Source organism: Larus michahellis, chromosome 3 (assembly GCF_964199755.1).
Source record: "Larus michahellis chromosome 3, bLarMic1.1, whole genome shotgun sequence".
NCBI classification, from domain to species: Eukaryota; Metazoa; Chordata; class Aves; order Charadriiformes; family Laridae; genus Larus; species Larus michahellis.
The window spans coordinates 54,771,998-54,791,931 of record NC_133898.1 but is presented as its reverse complement, the minus strand read 5'-3'; the positions used below and the strand labels follow the sequence as shown (position 1 = coordinate 54,791,931).

At 43.3% G+C, this 19,934-nt stretch overlaps 1 protein-coding gene across 10 annotated transcripts in view; it reads right to left on the bottom strand.

Annotated features, from left to right (window-relative positions):
• The window catches only part of LOC141740854 (uncharacterized), a 67,796-nt gene extending 48,452 nt beyond the window's left edge, over window positions 1-19,344 (bottom strand). For 4 of the 10 annotated variants that reach the window (XM_074580272.1, XM_074580269.1, XM_074580271.1 and 1 more), the window contains exons 1-2: window positions 19,315-19,344; window positions 18,634-18,688 (exon numbers count right to left, since the gene is read on the bottom strand). The gene's annotated coding sequence lies outside the window, so the exon portion shown is untranslated. Of the gene's footprint in view, window positions 1-15,147; window positions 15,728-18,633; window positions 18,689-19,038; window positions 19,166-19,254; window positions 19,290-19,314 lie in introns of those variants that run through there. The other 6 variants (XM_074580273.1, XM_074580270.1, XM_074580268.1 and 3 more) reach the window with 5 other exon arrangements.
• Between the last annotated feature and the right edge of the window lie 590 nt (window positions 19,345-19,934).

Genomic DNA, 19,934 nt, shown 5'->3' with positions numbered 1-19,934 from the left:
GGTTGGAAGGGACCTCAAAGATCATCTAGCTCCAACCCCACTGCCATGGGCAGGGACACCTCCCACTAGATGTGTATGAAGATCCCGAGTTTCAGGCATTGAATTCTCTTTCAGATGGAGGAGGACAACTCTAGGGAACGGTCTCAGTATCTTGAAGGCTGTACTGCGATGCTTGTGTGGCTGGTTTCAGTTACACTGAAAGAATAGCAACAAGTCAAGAAACTACTGGTACCTCCTGCCAATCTCCTTTGTTTTCCTAGTTGTATGATCTGAAAAGCCAGGGTGCAGGCTCGAGGGAGGAACATTTAACTCTTCAGAAAGAGGGCAAACTATAAACTGATGCTCAATCAACAATACAAGTGGCACGTAGATATATATATACACGTGCTGGTGTAACATACAAATGCAGTGCTGGTTGCATTCTGTACTGGAGGCAGTGAGGTGTGAAGAACGTGGGTGCCTGCAGCGCGTGGGCAGGTGTGCTCCATCATGTTGGGTATCATTCAGCCAATGCTCCAAAACCATCTTGCCTTCCTGGGTCAAGAACTATATTTTGAAAACAGTACAGGCTTGATTACCCTCTGCCTAACAGCACCCTTAACCTCATGAAGCCAGCCTACACAGGCAAAGTCAAGCCAGGTTTCTCCCAATGGCTTGTCAACCATTCATATCAACTTTGATGGGCTCCGTTCAAATTTTGGTGCGTGGCACATGAGAGGAACTGAATCCACTTAAGCAATGGCTGAATGCTTTGTGGGGAAGGGTCCTAGATATTTCAACTGTTAGGAAACACACATTATCTGTAGGCAATGCCAACCCTGCAATCAGAGCAGAAATTATAGCATTTCTGGGTAAATACAAGCTAATTTTGATCTCTGCTGTCAAAGACACCAGTATCAGAGCAGCTGCAGCAATTCCATCATTAGGGAAATTTGTGAAAGCTCCTCTGGGCCACAGTGTGTCTCTTACTATCACTAGCCCCAAGCTGGGTCCTGCCTGCTGCCTCTGACCAGCCCTGACACCCGAGCCAGCAGTCGATCACCTTCCTCCATCAGGGCTTTTTGGCAGGAGAACTCTCTCAGCATAAACATACAGAGCCCACCCCAAGGTAGTAACAGAGCATTATCTTTGGGAAGATGGGACACTGATTTACGCTGAGGTGAACATGCTGAAGTCAGCAAGGAAACTAACCTTGGCAAATTCACTTCACAGGACACCTCAGGACAACTCCAATTTGCTAACGGCCCTGATACAAAAATCACTCCTTTTTCACCAGTGAGGACAAATTTTAGTATCCCACAAGAAGAACCTTAAAGGGTCTGGGACCAGCACTGGCAACTCTATTATTCTTCCCAGGAAAAAGTAAATAAGCAAAGAAAGAAAGAAGAAAAAAAAAAGGAAACCCCAAGTTACAACAGCTTAGCTTAATTGATCTGGGGTTATTTAGGTTTACAATAATAAGCTTGCTTTCACTTGCATCATGAAAGTGCATTTTTCTCTCATCAGATTAGTGCACAAGTAAAACCACAAATGGCACGTTTTTTCTATGAACACGGTCTATATTTTAGAAGATAGATATCATCAGGATATAAAAAGATATTTTATGCAATTTCTAGATTTTAAAACCTGGGGAATAGAAGAAGCAGCATTCTTCATTATTTACAAATCAAAGCACCTTCTGTTTGGACACCTCCTTCTCTCTCTGATTTTTCTTCAATTTTATTTTTCAAAGAAGTTTCAGTCTAACATTCAAATGGAAAAATCAAATCCCAACTTTTCAATCTTTTGTTTTACAGTGTCCAATAGATGCTAGCCACACTTTATTAACCGCTGTAAGTTTTGCCTGTGAGAGCTGATGCACTTCGTCTATCTTGTCCTACATTGACTGTCATTCCTTTGATTTTTCAATTCCCCCTCTGTCAGAACTAGGCTTGTCTGAAGACATGAACCGCAACAGACATCTTGTGAACTGGGAAGGAAGGCCAAAGCATAAGGAAGATGAGACAAGCTGCTGGTCTTCATAGTCTTGAAATGAAAGACATTAAATTATTAGAACAGGACACTGAAGATAGAAGTTCACAGCTTCAGTATAAATAACCTGCATTTCTAGGTTTATATGTCTGATATTATATATATATCAGGAGCATAAACTGCTTGCATCATTAGGCATGTGGCAAGACCAAAACCACAAATTTTCCACCATGCTATGTGTTGCATACAATGCTGCAAAGAACCGTTAGAATGCCACAGAAAAAGAATGAAAAAAAATCTGAAGTAATCCTGAAGCCCACAGGGCCACCCGAGCTGCCTTCAGAATAAGCATGAAGTGTTCCCAAGTGGGCTGTAGCATTGAGAGAAACACCCACTTAGTTTTTGGAAGCAAGCCTCCAAATTCTTTGATATGGGGTTTGACTAGATTGGTAGCTCCAGAAAAGTACTTCAGGCACCACAGGTGGGCTTTGCGGGAGCAGGAATGGAGAGGCAGGACGGCTTCACTAAAGCATTAATCAAAGAAGAGCCCAGGGAGGCTGCGAGCAGCAGATGAGCCACCTGCACAAAACCACGTTAACAAGGGTAGAAGGACCAGTAAGTGATGAAGTCCTGCAAAGTAAGTGGCAGGTGAAAAAGGAACAAGGAAGATATTGATCGCACACTGGTGATCCGGCATCTGAAGTAGGAATGGAATATGGGAATGGAGTTCAGGACATACATGCCATCTTATACAGCAGTTTTGACTAAGGCGGAAAAGCAGAATCAGAAACCACATCGGCTCTGTATTGGTGAAACAGCAACTTTGAGATGTGCCAACACCCTTTTGCAAGTACGCCTGCTGCGTCTGCCAGGTCACCAGTGCTCAAAGGCTGTGCTTCACTGACACTTAAGTTGTCAGAGCTTTTGCCAGTGAAGCCAGCCCAGCACCATTTTCTAGGACAGAAGGATAGCCCTGGGGCCTCTGGGTAGGAGAGCCACCACCCTGGGGACTCACCACCACAAAACACAAAAAGCACCACTACCTAGTGAAGGTCTGGATGGTGTGGTTACAAGGAGGGAACTCAGATTGCTGATCTTTCTGTTGCAACCTGCCAAGGACTAGACAGACAAATAATGCTGCAGGTTTACAAGCAATCGCGAAACACCATGCTTCACAGCACAGGGAATGCCTTTTGCCTCCTCTACTAGGGTAGTTCATCTCTTACATTTGCAGTGCTCAGGTGCCTGTGAACCCTCCAAAGTTTCAGTGCAAGATTATTTAGACAGAATAACCCCTGATACAAAATATGAGCACCTCCCCACAATGAGATTTCAAAGTGCTGTGGAGGAAATGCAGCTGTGCCATCAAAACACACATCCCACACCGTGCGGGCTGTTACTCCAACAAGCAAGACTGCTGAAGGCTGCCTGTGGGATGAGCCACCCCTTCAAGAACCACCCAACAAAGGCTGAAGAGTTTACCCAGAGGCAAAACACCACGATGAGATCCAATAATAGATGACAACACGTGGTACTACCTTCATGTACCTTCCCCTCCTTCCCTAATTGACTTGCAAGGATTTATCAGGAATTCATATATTTTTTTCATCTATGTTTCAGTATATTGCGCACATAGTTTATGTACTGAGAAAACTGTACTAGTTCTCTAAGAAAATAAAAAGTCTCCAAGTAACAGCACAGAGCATGATTGATTAACTCACTATTCATCTATGGAGACTAGGGAGATGAACTGTATTTTCAGATTAAGACAAAAATAAGGTGGAATAAGAACATAATAATATACTGCATACTTTGAGTCATGTTATACTCTGTAAAGAAACCTGTTTTAGCAGACATTTATAGCAATTGCTTAGAATATCATATCCCATACCCAAGCGAGAGTACATTTTGAAAGGGGAAGATGTAAGGTATGGAAAGAAAAGCCCTGACAGAAGCAGTTTAAAAAATAAACCTGACATTTGGTTTAGGTTTTCATGGTGGTTTTGTTCCCATAAGGAAGTTGAAAACAAATGAAACCCCTACATCCCTCCCACCACAATAATACATACAGTAAAACTCAAAAACGAACTCCTGGCTTGGCAGAGGAGTGCTGAGTTTGGACGCTATAGTATCCATAGGCTTTGTGTGAGGCTGTTCAGCCAAGCCACTGCTCACGCTGGTCAAACTTTTTGTTCCAGCTTTCCTTAAATGCTGTGACCGAAGTTTAAAAAAAACAAAACAAAACAAAAATGGGTGTAATGGCTTCAGACACCTAGTTAAGCGGCCTGTTTCCCCAAAGTGCTGATGACCCAGGAGCTCCTATTCACTTCAAAGCGTAGGATTTGGGGATGTTTGTTGCTTTAAGATTTATGGTCTCCCTACATCCTAACTGAGAGATTCAAGAAATTACAACTAGTAGCTCATCTCCATTAAAATTAGAAAGGCGTGCTAGACTGATTTGTGGCATCTATTTCAGAGGCCAACGCGTTCACGTCTTCACAGACCCTGCCGGAGGAATAACTAGTGTGAAGAAATGAGGATACCCCAGGGAAAGCTTTGCTAAGGGGAAACAGGGCACCTCACCGCAAAATCCACGAGCTGACAGAAGCAGCAGCACATGAGAGAGCGGAGGGGACGACAGCTGTTTCTGCCTGCAGGCTAGTACTAAAAGAACAAAATATTATCCAGCTCACTGCTCTGACCGTATTCCTGTCAGCGAGCCAGCTTAACAAGATTTGGTAAAAACAGACTCACAAGCTGGGTCCAACAGTCCAAGACAGCATGTAGAAATTCATAGCTAAACAAAATAATACCATCAGATTTTACCATCAAAATCCTTGGTGTATAGAGGGGGGGGAGAATTCTCACCGTGTAACAAAGCTGTTGTACAGCCAAGCTGACAGACCAAACCTACAAGACCTATAGAAACCCCTAACATTTAGATATTGATGTCCACTGGGATTTACAATTTCACTGGCAGTCCTCAAAAAAAAAAAAAAGTATTATGTCACTTAACGCAGGATTGTTCCCCAGTGCTTCCTGAAAATATGGCACGCTTCACTCATGAAAATTTTGGTGGACTTTCTCCTCTTCGAGGAAAAAAGTAGCAACTGCAAAGGAGTAAGAGTCCATAAAAGGATGCCAGTGTTAGCAACCTGAGTGACAGACAGGAAGGAGATTTCTACAATTGGCATTTGGTGAATTGCAAGCTATAAAAACTACTTGGAAATTGCTGGGTTGTCTGCAGTTTCTAGGCCCAGCGGTTTAATTCTCTCTGTTACTACAAGGTCTTAACTTATTTAAAAGATCTCTTTCGGAAGTTCTGCATATATCATATTAAAGCAAGAAAAGGAAACAAATACACTTCTTATTCTTAGTAGGTTACATTTTCAGTGACTGCATAACTAGAAAAGTAGGTTTAATATCTCACATATCTTTGCATCCATCACTGGAAAAAACAGTTACTTACTATTGTAGTTATGTCGCAAACTGCCTTCCTTCCATTTTGTCTGATTTATTTTGCACTTATTGTGCTTAGTGTTGTACACAGTGATTTTTTTTCTGCTTTAAAATCTGCTTAGCCTTTATTATTATGCATAAATTGCTGAAACATGTATGCATCTATGCTTAAGTTGCATCTTAATAATCCACGCCCTCCCTGCCAATTTGTCCATTTTAGCTGAACTGGAAATATAAAATCCTTTCCCGCATCAGAAAAAGATTTCAGAGAAAAACATAGGTCTTTCTGAAAACAGATTTCTTCTCCTAATTCAAAGAATTTCATACATCTGTTGCTGCGGACGTAAGGAAAGAGGTTTGCCCTTTCTCTTCATTCAGCACAAAGTCATATTGTAAGAAGAGATGGAAATCTTGAGCGATACAACTGAACTTTTAAGGCTTAAAATTTAGGTGTTAGAAGACAGGGTAAAAAAGTGCCCAGTCATATGAAGACTGTCTTGAGTACAAGTGTCACTGCTCCCTTCTTCTGAAGGAATCACTGTTTGACCACACCAGCTCTGCTTAACTAATGATGACTCCACAAAGGCAGGTTTTTGACATCTGCTTTCAAACTGTCTCTCTTAATGGGATTTCTCAGTCTTCTTGGCTATTTTATTTCTTGTGACAAACTGGTTTTCCAGAGTTCCCCAACTGGAAAAAAACAAACAAACAAACAAATTTCCAGTAATAGAAAACATGTTGATCCTCCCATGAAGACAACAGTCTTATTAAAAATAATAAATATTGGCTACACCCTTCCCCACTATGTTACCCCATCTCACTCAACTTCACACCTTTTTCCTTTTTTTGCTGTTCAAAACTTTGTTTGACCCTAAAAATCAGACATTGGGATCTGAATTCTCTTCCCTATTCAGCAAGCCCCGGTAGCGTGTATACATAGCATTTCTCTGCCTGTAGAGATCCTTATACATGGCACTGGGAGCGGGGGGAAGTCCTTGTCATAAATTAATTTATGCTTGGCAGATTTTTTGTTAAATATGTGTATTTTTCATCTTCTTTGAACATATATATCTTGGATAGATGGAAAATGAAAGGAAAAGCTGAAGGAACTCGATTTGTTTAGCAAGTTGAAACTGTTTAAATTATAAAAGCCCTTTGAAATGTCATCTCACATACTTGTTTTGTTCTGTCTTTAAAAGGGAAGACACAAACTGGTCTTTGATACATACCTGAGAAATTTATCCGCATTATATTGTTAAAAGCAACTAGTTAACGCGACAAAGAAGATGAAGCATAACTTTCCTTTACTCACAGTGTTGCAGTGCTCTTAGGAGCAGAAACATAATAACAGTTCCATTTGATATAAGTACTGGTAGGCTAAAATGGAAATGGGGATTTTCTAGGCACAGGGCAAGTGAATACGAGCAAAACCACATCATACAGAATGCTATACAAAGAAGCACATAGAAGAGGTACAGACCGGTAGTAACTGCTTGAAGGTAACGTCCATAGTGGCGGTGTTTTTTGTTTGTTTTTTTTTTACTGGGGAAAGGCAGCAGTGGGTTTGGTCCACGGATTCTTTTCCATCCCCAATTTCTGGAAGGAATTTCTGGAATTGCTCTAAACTCAACTAGAAAGCACCTGGGCGGGAGGCTTTTCCTTTTTCAGGTGCTAGCTTGTATCTCCGCACTTCCAAACTCCAGGCTATAAATAGCAGAAAGCAGGGTTCTCCAGCGGCACGCAACTGGCGACTTCTGCAGTTCCCCAGTAGATGGCAACGTTGATCTGACTGTCATTTAGGAACCCCTCTGCCCACCCGCTTTCAGCCCAGTCATGCGTCTTCTCAGTAAAGTTTACAACGTGTTTCTATATGCTGCCCGAGTCTCTGAGTTTGGATTATTAACCGCCTTAATGTACCGAGAAGTGATTTCAGCTACCAATATGTTAAAGAGCAATGTATACTTAAGAGATAAGGTAAAAAAAAGGAGGAAAAGAAAAGCCACAGGGCTTTGCTTTTTGAAAGAAAAGTCCATTCAAACTTTCAACAGGATAAAAGGTGTCTTTTCAGCTGCGTACAATTGCAACCTGGCACTACAAAATTACAGCCGTCATACTACTGCTGCATGCCCTGGTCGTGCGAACGACACGATGGTACTTGAAGTAAAGGCAAATCTCTTACTTATCATCAAGGCATGAGGGGAGACCCAGGGAAGTCAGCTGCTGACCCCCACTGCACTCTGTTGGATGAAACACTAGAGGTGAGCATTAGCCATGAGAAAATACTGAGAGTATCCCACAACACTGACTACAAAAGGGTTTAAAAAAAACAAGTCTTCTGACATACCACATGTTGCATATGGCATTAGGCAAATAAGTATTGATGAATACTGTCCCTCTAATGTCTAGCTTAATAAGGTCAGCTATGATTTGATGCACAGGTGAATACTCTATACTGAAAGTGACCAAATAACTCTTTACCAGCCTTCCTCTGCAGACTCTCATCTGCTACCTATTGAAATCAATGAGCAATGTAGCACAGTAACAGCAAAATACCACACCTAAAAATCTCATTTCCTTTAGCACGTAGGTACAACTGTTTTTTTCTGAAGACTGCCTTCAGCAATAGGCTATTAGTCCAATTTTTCTCTTGCCTGCAAGGATATAAACAAAGAATAAAAATAAGCAAATGAATTAAAGATACAGAATAACCACAACTGATATCAGACTCCACTCTCTTACCATCTAAACCAATTACCTCGGTGCTCCACCAATACAGAAACTCTCTTGGCACCTGGGTACTAAACAGGGAGTTCCAGTCCTTGGACAACTGAGCCATTTCATTGCTACTTAAACAGAAATCCTGAAATCCAGTAGTGTCAGTTATCAGATAACCTGCTATAATGGCACTACCTCATCCATCAGGGCTTGATTTGTCATACCTTCCTCATCTTCCCCACTAAGTACTGATTTGCTATTTCTCCTCTTCTCTCTTAGCCATCTTTGGTAGTCCTCTTCTACTTGTGGTTGTTACATACAAAGATAAATTAGTATAAAATAATAAAAAAAAAGGGACTGTGTAATCATGGCAATGAATACCTGCTGGGATGCTTGTATTTACCAATATATAATTCAGACTCTGCTAATGTAATTCATGCATCTGTTCAAGTATGTAAGTTTTAATTCATAAATACTTTTCATTTTCCTACTATCAAGCAATAACACAGGCTGACAAACTACTTTAAAATACAAAGAACTAGTGTGAACACTGTGTTTTCTAAGGCTTTGAGTTACTGACTCAGCACAGGTGCCTGGGTTGCTACCCCTAGGTATGAAACTCAGGGCTAACTTCAGCCAGTCACCAGAATGAAGCTAGAATGCAGCTGTCCATAACACACTTTTCCACATTACACATACTTGAAGAACCAAGAGCCTGCTTCTGGTCCTCAGACATCTCCAGTAAACTGGAGTTGAAGTTGTGCATACTTATTGACAAGCTAACGTCCTCAGCAGGCAGATGACTCTGCTGTCCAGAACTGGACAGCCAAAATCCTGCAGGCTTGTACCAGCAAACCACGAAGATGTCTTCCTACACAACCTATAAATCCTGCTGAAATGCAAGGCGGCTTCTGCCGTGTGATGCAATTCATGTATCAGGGACGTCCATACCAGGTAGGCAGATACGACTCAGGACCCGCAGGGGACAGGCAACAGCGGGAGATCTGGAGGGGTAATCTGTGTACAAAAGCTCTGCTGGCTCACAGGTAGGCAAGGCTTCTCCAAAGCTTGGATACAAAGAAGTAAACTATGTTAGTTGGCTGTCTGTGGCACGTTTTGAAAAACAGAATTTTATTGGGATAACAAGGAATCAAAGAGCTTCTTAGAGTAGAGACACACAAAAAAAAACCCACAAAACAAACAAACAAACCCAAACCACAAGTTTTTAAAAATGTTTCATCAATGTCTCACTAAAACTAGACTGCTCTGGAAGAGCGGCGCTACCTACTGATCAAGGTATCTGTTGGACCTTCTCTAAGCTTTAGAAAATGGCAAGCATTCCAGGCAAGCACAACATGCAGGTTCAATATCCCCGATACGCTGTCATTTTTGAGGTCTGGGTTGGAATGGGTTGTTTAATGGCAGGAACACAAATCTGGTCACTGACCTGTGATCTCAGCTCTGGCTTGAGGAACTAAAGTACACACATACCAGATATAGGAAAATCCGGTGTTATTTAGTGAATTCCATCTGAGATGTTGTTTTTTCTTGGTTTATTCTAAACTATCAACTGTTCGGCATCCAACTCTGGCTAAGCCTGATACTTTCCAGGGCTCACCAAATTTCTAAGTGTCATTCCAAGAAACAGACCCTTCAGAAAGCATCCTCTCATCCCAAATCATAGTGGCCATAGCTTTTGTGGCAGTTCTTTTGTGGTGGTACAAGGTCCTACACCAGTGGTGAAGAGGCAACACAAACCAGTTAAGAAAATGTACATTCACTTGCCTCTAGCAAGTGCTATTTGAGATGAAGTCTGAACACATCTTTCTTGTTCACAGGAGACTGACATATGCAAAGAAAATAGTTATCATCTCACAGAAATACCTGGCAGTACTGAAAATATTCCTGCACAACTTTGCTTCTCTCTCTCTGTCACTAGTACCATTTGTTGCTATGAAATCTCAAGAATGCCAGTGATTTATTTTGAAAGTCAGTGAATATCTAATGTGTATCTAAGAAGCAGCAAAATGAGGCAGATGTGACAAGAAGCAAAAAGACAGCAAAATAAAAATGACTGACATATAAAAATAAGCTTTTTTTTTGTTAAAAAAATCCCAAGCCACAAGCAAAAAGCACCACTATTTCCTCCTCCCGCTTATTTGCAAAATCCATTTCGCTGGCTGAACACCAAAGCACTGCTTAATAGGCACACTGCTCGCAGTGGGAAGAATCCAGCTTGTATTGCAAGTAATCCTTTGCTACCAAGGACACGAGCAAACACGCATAATCCTGGCAGCTCCCACCCAGCAGAAAGGCCTGCAGGCACCCACCGTGTTGAGAAGAGTGGAAGGCAGCCTTGGCACCCACCTCGCAGCCCTCACCCTCCAAGTATGAGGCAGCAACAGTGCCTGGAGCAAAGAAACACACCAACGATACCTTATGGCACTGACAGCGTTTTGTAAGTGACAGGGCTAAAGAGAAACTTAGAATCAGTAGCAATAATTCCACCCATGCCTGTTCTCATCTCATTTTTAAATCCAACATTTGAAGGATCCTGAGCAGTGAAGTGAAGCAAAGCTTTACAGCCCTGTCAAAAGCCGTGAGGGCAATAAGCACCAGTTACACCATGGATTCAGATGAACGTGCTCCCACGCTGAGTTAACACTGAACGACACAGGGATCTCCTGTCTCAGAGAGGACAAAGCTGACAGATGGGGCAGGTGCTCGTGTTCTCCAGAGGCAAGATGATGCTACCAAGAACCATGTGGACAGTGCAAGATTTATGAGAGAGAAATGGAACCGTGCCACAGACTGAGGTATTCTGTGGTTGTGCCGTGCTTCTAAGCTTCTGCCTACTGTTCTTCATGTCAAACCTATTTTTCTATTTCCCCCACCTCCATCTTGCAGCAGCTCCCTGCTGACATCCCATTTGCCTCTTCCCACAAAGAGGTTCCCACAGCAACACCATTCCGAGACAATTCAGTAAGCTTCTCAGAGCTAAGTTCACATCTTTCGTCTGCAGTGGACACTGACATACAGAACAGACATATAGATCAGTGGTTTCAAACTGAAAGAGGTAGATTTAGGCTGGATATTAGGAATAAATTCTTTCCTGTGAGGGTGGTGAGGCACTGGAACAGGTTGCCCAGAGAAGCTGTGGATGCCCCATCCCTGGAAGTGTTCAAGGCCAGGCTGGATGGGGCTTTGAGCAGCCTGGTCTAGTGGGAGGTGTCCCTGCCCATGGCAGGGGGGTTGGAACTAGGTGATCTTTAAGGTCCCTTCCAACCCGAATCATTCTGTGATTCTATGAATCTGCTTAGATGAAAAGGGACTGTTGTGAGTCTGTGGCTGTTCACCTATTCCCTACCACATAGTTCTGACCCAACATCAGAAGGGCTTGAAGATAGCGCAGCCAAAGTGCAGAAAGCTAAACAAAGCAGCAATTAAACAATCATGAGAAAACTTTCTGGAACAAGACAATCTAATATTCCTTTTAAGCTCATGCAACTCTCCACCCGCAATGCTTAAGATTTTGTACGCAGTGTATCTTTTACCGTAAGCTTCCATACCTCCCACAGCACCAGCCAAGGGTAATTCAGCCTTGAAACAGGTGAGGAACAAAGCAATGGGTGGTTGTTGGAAGAAGAGGAAATAACACAAGCAATACAAGGCTGCCATCACACAAAGATGAGTTACACTGTGCAGCATCCTGGCATGCACACCAGGAAAAGCAGAAAAATTATTCAGCTGATGAATAATCAAATACACAGGTTGGTGTACCTGTCCTTCCTTTACTTGATCCAAATTTTGCCCCCGAGTAAACACAACTGCTGAGAAGTCGCTGTAATGTACTGTTAAATCCAAGTATGAGTCTGCCCATATGTGTGCCAACGTTCTTAACTGGTTAGTCACGTGGTGGACTGACTCCTGGCTGTACATAAAATACTATGTTGAACCCACACAAACCAGCACTGCCTTGTGTCAACATTGCTTCGTTCTTCTGTTAGGTGATGCATTGTCTACCTTCTCTAAAGAATTTAAACAAAGCCCCATAGAAAGTACACATTATAGTCCTAACCTCAGTACTTTATCATTTTCCCCCCACACAAAAAGATTTTTGTTGTGCAAAACCACCTGAATCACAATGCATATAAATTAAGGCAAAGGCCTGAACCTGTGGCAGTCAGAAGAGGCAGACACTTGCAGTGAGGCAACACTTGGCATTGCCCCATCTAGTTTTTCGGCATTCAGCTCACAGCCTGGCATTCACGAGTCCAAGTCAGACACAAAAACGCACATCAATAATGCCTGACAGAGCCTGGGGCTTAAGCGCTAAACATTTGCCCTCTCACAGGTGCATTGAACTTCTCATACCCTGGCTGCAGAGAGGGGGGAAAAAAAGATAAATCCTAAAGTAAAAAAGAAAAAGTACCTAAGAAGAATATTTCTTAAATCTGCACTCAGGTGTTTCACTAAAAATTACCGCAGTGAATTAACTATTGATTGAGCCATCTATAGGAGCCTGCATTCCTTCATAAGCAGAAGCATTTCACTGTTTTCTCTCCGATGGTGAAAACTGTCCTACAAAATGGCAAACTGAGTAATAGGCTAGGAGTAGTCACTTCACTCACCTCCTCTTCTTGAAGGAGTTCACACCCACAGCCCCTCACCTTCCAGGGCAGCAATGTAACCACCAGGCTGGTGACTACACCGGGGGAGAATATTTTACTTCTCTTCTGAGTCTACTAGACAAGGAAAAGAGGACACACATGAAGCAATAACTGGTCCCTAAAACAAGGATATGAACCAGGTAGAGAGGAATCCTGCTCTTCATTTGCTTATAAAACTATGTGCTTTTTGTTTTAATTACAGTAATTTGACAAGAAACAGTAACCCACAAACAAATTTTACTTTGTCCAAATCTTGGTTTCCGACCTCCTCGTGAACACGCAGCTCCCCCCCAAAGCTGCCCCTGAAAATCTAAGAGCTCTATTTGAAACTGGAGCTCCACAAGTCAGATAAGACACAGTTTCACGGGGGGGGAGTAAGTATTTACTACTCACAGACAAGCAATAAAAATACCCTTCAGACAACTGTTCAAACTGTGAAAAGAGACTGAGTTACACGATCTTTATTTGTTCCCTTCCCACACGCAGCCTCCCCAGCAGACGAAAGCCCCAATTAGTACGCTCAGGAGGTGAAAGCTTGGGTTTCCCAGCCTTTTACCAGGCAACATGGTCAACGTCAACCAGAACGTGTCAACCTGCAGCCAAACAGGCTGCATAATTAGGCAGCGTTGGGCATTTTCCAGTTGCTGGTGCAGGGAGCTGTTGTAAAACCCACCACGGCAAGGCATAACAAACTCCTAGGAGCACAACTGGGCTGCATGAGGAAGAGCAAAGCCTAAGCAGTAAGTGATGTCGAGATCCCTTACAAAAAGCCTATATGAGCACATAAATAAAGGGGGGTGGATGAATTACTTCACGACTAAGCATGGTGTGCCTGTGACTTCCTGGGGCGGTCTTTGCAGAGAGGAAAAAGTGAGTGCCAGCCTTTCCCCTGCCTTCTCAAAGAAATGGCACGGTGTTACATCAGCTGGCCTGCCCCACCAGCTGCCAGCACGGGTGGGACCATCTGGGTGCCAGCACAGACCTGAGCAAAGGAAGTGGCTCCGTCTGTGGAGCCAGTCTGTGACCTGCTACTTGAGTCAACCACGGGAGGACCTGGGTCAGACCATTTAGGTTTGGGTTTCACGGGGGTTTGCCAGCGCTCTCAACCAGTCCCTGCTTCTGCCAGCTCCAACAGTGACCGTCTCCAGCTATCGCTCCTCCTGGCTGAGTCTTTCCATCCCTTCAGCCTGGCTCTGACCTGAATCCCTATCATTTTCCCAGGCAGCTGAGGACAGATCACTTTCCCCAGATCTGTTGCCTCCAGCTCTTGTCCTTCTCATGTTTTAACCCCAACCGGAGGGATGGGAGGCTGGCAGAGAGCACCGCCGGGGGAGGAAAAGCTGTTTCGTCAGGCAGTCTCTTCCTACCTCCTCGTCCCAGGAGGCAGCCACTGCTGCCAGCAAAGTTCTGCTCCACGCTTCAAGCCTTCAATTTAAACACACTTCAGGCAGAAAAAACCTTTAGGAAAACAAAACAAAAGCCACACACCAAAACAAACCACAAACCAAACAATAACTTTCAAATTAATAAAGCCTTTGAGAGCACGTGCAGAGTAACAGATTTCCTTTTTAATCCATCATTTGATCAAATACAGAAGACTTTAAAAAAAAAAAAGCTGTTATTAGACACAGCAATGCACCAAGTTAAATGTCAAATTCTTGCTGCAAAGCATAGAGAAGTTGCAGTACTAACAGTAAATTACACTAGTAATAGTGGGCTGAAATGGGTGCACTTTTTGATTACTCTCAAGAGTAAAATTTGAGAAAGATTAAACTATTACTTTTTTCACTGAAATTTCAAAGATACATGTTTTTATCTCATGCACACACCTGAATTGGAATTTCATCCATTCTCAGGGTTGTTTAATGGTTAAAAAAATAGCACCAGGATCTAGCAGACATCATGCAGTCCTAAACACACAAAACACTTTACCCACTTATACTTTAATCTGGATTAGAGCATAGACAGGCAATGCTGAAGTACAAATATTTGCCAACAGCCACAGCCAACTACCATGCCAGTAATATATGAGACAGAAAAACAAAAAAGAGAGCTGTTTGTCTCATGTAAATTTAATGTCAGAATATATTATCTGCAACTGCACTTCACAACTCAGCATGCCTTTGTGCAGAAGATAAAACGCTCTGATTTACAGCATCATAAATGTTTGCTAAATGCCTTAATTGCCCTCTCTTCTTTCAAAGTGGCACTTCGTTATTAGCTTACAGAGCGTGCAATGTAAGGCAGATCATTTTTTCCTAATTTCTTATTGACACCTTACAAATCTGTATTTTACTAATATTCCTTTGAATAAGAAGAGTGTCTGCTTTACCTCAGCATCAAGTGATGAACAGCCGCATTCAGCTCCTCGTTACTATGGCAATATTACGTAGGAGGTACAGAAACAGACTGATGCTTTTATCTTCTCCCTTTGTACTTAGAATATACTCTCTTCCCCCCCCTTTATTTTTGAACAAAAACAGCCACAAAGGGGGACGGTGAATCATACAGAGAATCAAAACAAAGGTTGTTTTATTAACTTTGTTGTTATATTAACTAAGGATAAATTGCAGGGCTACAGATGAGATATAAACACCAGAGACCTTAAGATATGATCTCGCAAACAAAGTATTTTCTTTCCTTTCATGAAAAAAAAAAAAAAAAAAAAACCAAACCAGCAGCAGTGACCCACTCCGCTTGCTTCTCAAGCAAAACGGAACCCCTTTGCTGTTCAGCAGAACCCAGGCAATGGTGAGAGCAAGGATCACTCACGCAGCTCGCCGTCTCCCCTGGAAACAACTAAAACAGTCAACGGAGGCACATTTGCGAGCGTCAGGTGGGACGGAATCCCACTTTTTATGTGACCTCATCCCAGAGGCAATGGAAATAGGCTGTTGCACGGCTGCTGACAACACCTCCTCTGTATTCATTTGCTTCTAAGTAGCAACAGTTAAAGGCCCCCCAAAAACATGGAATGCTCAGTAAACTCTTCAGGCGGTCAACGCAATATGAGTATTCAGCCCTGCTGGGAGCAATCAAGAGATTTACAGCAAAACATCTCATTTCCATCTATTGACTCGGCCGCTTGCAGAAGCTCTCCCTGGTTGTGTCAGTCAAAGCAAACCAAGTGAGCAAAGGTCCCCAGGCCAGGCCAGCCAAGGTCCCTGGGTGCCGTGGCTTCGGGAGCTGGCGGGTTGAGCGGCTCAGCCAGCTGGGCCGAGGGGGGAGCTCGGCCACAGCTGGGGGTCAGCCAGCGGTGCCACAGCTGGCTGCAGACCAGGTGTGCAGTGCTCCTCCTGTTGTGCTTACATTCTCTACTCACCCACCAGAGGTTAGTGCTACCGTTATTGCCTGAAAGATTATTTTCAGATTCAGCCTTCTGAAGTTTGGCAAGAGAAAAGAAAAATAAACAACAGGATTCCACACCACACGCTCCCCTCCCCCACAAAATAGATCAACTCTTCAAACTCAAAAAGGTATGTTTTAGCATTTCTAACTTCATATAGTACAAAAAAAAGTATTATAACAACATTTCTTCAGTTGCTCATTCAGACAAGAGAGCCATTTGGCAGATGACTTTTTGTAGTCCACAATTCTACTTCCACATCAGTACTGCCTTAGACAACCCATTTTTCTTTTTCCTTTGCCCCATGAGGTTTGTGGTTTTGAGAGCTACGCATTCTTCATGTATACTGTAGCTTTCAGCATTTTTTAACATAACTTGACAATGGAGGTAGAGATTCCCGATTACCAGGTTTAAGCCTATGTGTTACTCTTCTTTCAGACATGTCATTAGAGCCTTAGAAATAACCTGCAGAATCCAAGTAATCCACAAATTGCAGGATTTTTAACTCCTGCTGGAGTTAAAAATATAAACCAGAACTTGTTTTGCCATATTGCTGTAAGTAAATGCAGGAAAAAATAACAGAAGATGGTTAATCTTAACTTTGCAGCAAGGTGCTTCCCATGGGCAGCACGGAAAAGCACTGTAGAGACCTATTTCATAAGAACACCAGAAAAAGAAAACAAAAAAGACACCTCCCAACAGTAAACCGTCAGTATCATCCATTACAAGGTTAGCAATACGGATACGAATGCCGTACCTTGTACAATAAGCTTTCTCAAACATTCCATGAACCAAAAACCAGTCCAAAAGGTATTGTAAGCATCAACATGAATTCAGTATTTGCTATTTCACAGTAATTTCCCCCTGCAATAATGCCCGTTTTAAATTAAAGATACCATGGTGATCACTAACAGTATCTGGGTCAGACTATTTCCCGTTCTGACAGAAGCTTGTTGTAAGCTCAGTGGGGAAAATTAGGAAGCCATGAAATTGAAAGTGCTGGATTAGTATTTTTCTTCTATTTGTAATTTAAAGGAACCACTTACTAATGGCGTCTTATGTCTTAAGCTCCAGATACATCTGCCAAGCCAAATTATTTCTACCCTAAAATGACCTGTGTAAAGTTTGCACACAACATTCTCCTCAAAGTTAAAAAAGCATCTCAGTGACCACCTATGGATTGAAAAAAATTATTCCTCCATAGAACAAATGGTTGAATACAGTGACCAGTACAAAATAGCTTCATAACAAGCACTTAACACCAGGGTATCAATAATGTTCCTTTTAAATGATGTTTGTACAGAGGGTTTGTGCCTGTCCTGAGAAGAGATTTCAGTCATTGCAAGCCGATGTGGAGAAGGCACGTTAACGTGCAAGACAGCCCGCCTGGTTAGAGTCATGAAATTCACTCTCAAGATCTGTTCAGCACTTCACACGGTGGCAAAAAAGATAAATCCTGATGACATATAGTCCCACACAACAGCCTCCCAGAAACATTTATTCCACTGTTTACTTTTTTTTCCTCTTTGCTTTGAAACTTTGTACTGCAGGAGTGGGAGAGAAGGGGGAGATGGGTTTAGCTTGCTAACAGGAATTATAGGAAAAGTTATAATAGTGGTTGCCACAGGGAAAAAAAAAAAAAGAGGGAGGACTGTAGCACACGAACATCTATTAAAGCAGCTGGATTGCTGCTAAGACCTTCAGAGAGTAGGCAGTAAGTAAATAAAAATGTTTTCGAAGAACATAACCATAATTACGATACGGATTGTGTTTTAACAACAGCAAGGTAAAGCCACAGGTACCTACTGAGCACTATTACCTGTTTCCTGCGACGCACCTGGTGACTGCCCAGCGCTGGAGGACACGCCGCGCCTTTCCCTACTGCTCTGCCCAGGGGAAGAGCCCAGACCCCACAAACGCGGGGGGGAGAACAGCCCCGCCGCGCATCCCACCCGCGCCGCACTTGCGAGCGTTTTCACAGCCCCGCACTCGCCCTGGGCTCTCGTCCCCCAGCCGGCCCCGAGCACCGGCCCCGCTCCCGGGACGGGCCGCCGCGGGGGGAGCGGGAGCGATGTGGCCCCGTCGCCCCGGGAGGGACCCTCCGTCCCCGCCGGCAGCCGCTCGGCGCCGCTCCCCCGGACACGCGTGTTCCTGCCTCCCGCGGGGTGAAGGCGGCGCGGCGCCCGGTGCCGGGCATCCCACCCGCCGCGGGCTCCCATCCAGCCCCTCGGGAACGCCTAACGACTTTTTTTCCCCGTTAATTGCTACCAGGCGCTTCGCGCACCTTGCGCCTCAAGAACTTTGTTTTCCTCTCCTCCTACCTCTCTTCTAGTCGTAAATACCCTCTGGTAGGTTTTAATTGAAAGCGTGGAGAGTTTTGTCCCGTAGCCACTCGCGTTTCGCTATTCAGAAAACGCCCCTGGCGAAGAAAATGCTGCCAATCATTTCCCACCCCCTCCCTTTGTGACTTACCTGACGGGTGGTTGGTACTGCACCGACGGGTGGAACTCAGGCAGCCATGTGAACACTGGAAAGAAAAATCAGAATACCACAAATTACTACAATTCGCTCTCTTCTGTGCTAATTGCTAAGCAGCTAATAGCTTCCGTGCTAATTTATTTTCATGCTTAATTAGGAAATTTTCTTCCTTTTTATTCAAAGCTCAGCTTTTACCAGCACTCCAAAGTGCGACGATAACAGGAAAGATGATGAAACTATTACATTCCTTTAGTCAGAGTGCTGAAAGCTGAACATCAGCTGACACTCACTCAACAGTTCATGGAACCACATTCTAAAAGGTTTTATTACACCTAGCACTTCCAGCCAAGATGTGAGCCCTCAGAGTAAGAATGACCTAATGTTATTATCTTAAGATACCTTACTGCAAAACATAGAGCTTTTTGATATCTTCAGTTTTATAAAAACAAAACAACAAAGCCCTTCCAGATCTCTCAAGCATTCACCATACATTGCAAAGAAGAGAAAAAAAATGACTTGAAATAACAGCCTTCCAAAAAAACCCTTGAACCCCTCTCTCAGTAAAATTAAAAGGGCCTAAAAGCCCTTATTTCATCATCTACACAGTCATCTTACTGTTATCACTGCGAACCAGCTTCTCCCTCACTCACACCAGGCTCTGGTGATGCAACTCACCTCCTAGGCTACATGGGCCACATACCAACCTAACATAAGTCAGGTGTGAATTGTGAAAGGCAATGAACCAGAACATTAAGACACCCTCTTAACACACCTGGCTCCTGTTTCTCCTACTGCTTGGGAACACTAATGGCAATTGATTGCCCTCTGACAGCCTCGTACACCTGTTACCTAGATTGTGGCCCAAAGAGGGCGATACCAGAACTTCAAAATCTAGCAAGTTCTGGGCTTGTGCAACTGGTGGAAAATACCAGAATATTTCATTGCCCGAGTTGGGCTGAAATGGAAAAGTACCTGACGAAAGTCAGTTATCTCGGACCCTATAAATAGCAGCTCTAAGCAAGACCCTTTGAGCTCTCCTGGATTGCAGCGGGCTGTGACCAGCATCTCCCCTGAGTTGGGATGCCTCTCAGGTAGTTTAAAGACCATTTGCTGACACAGCTGATGAAGGGCTAGGGTGAAGTCAAACTTCTCGAGGACCAATTATTGCCTGTTGAGGAGTGCCGATGCATTGTGTGTATTCACTCTAAACTCAAGAAGGGGGAAACTTCAACTATAGGCTAGCCTCTTCTTCTTAAGTGCTGCTAAAACTCAACCTTTTGATGCACCTCAAACCG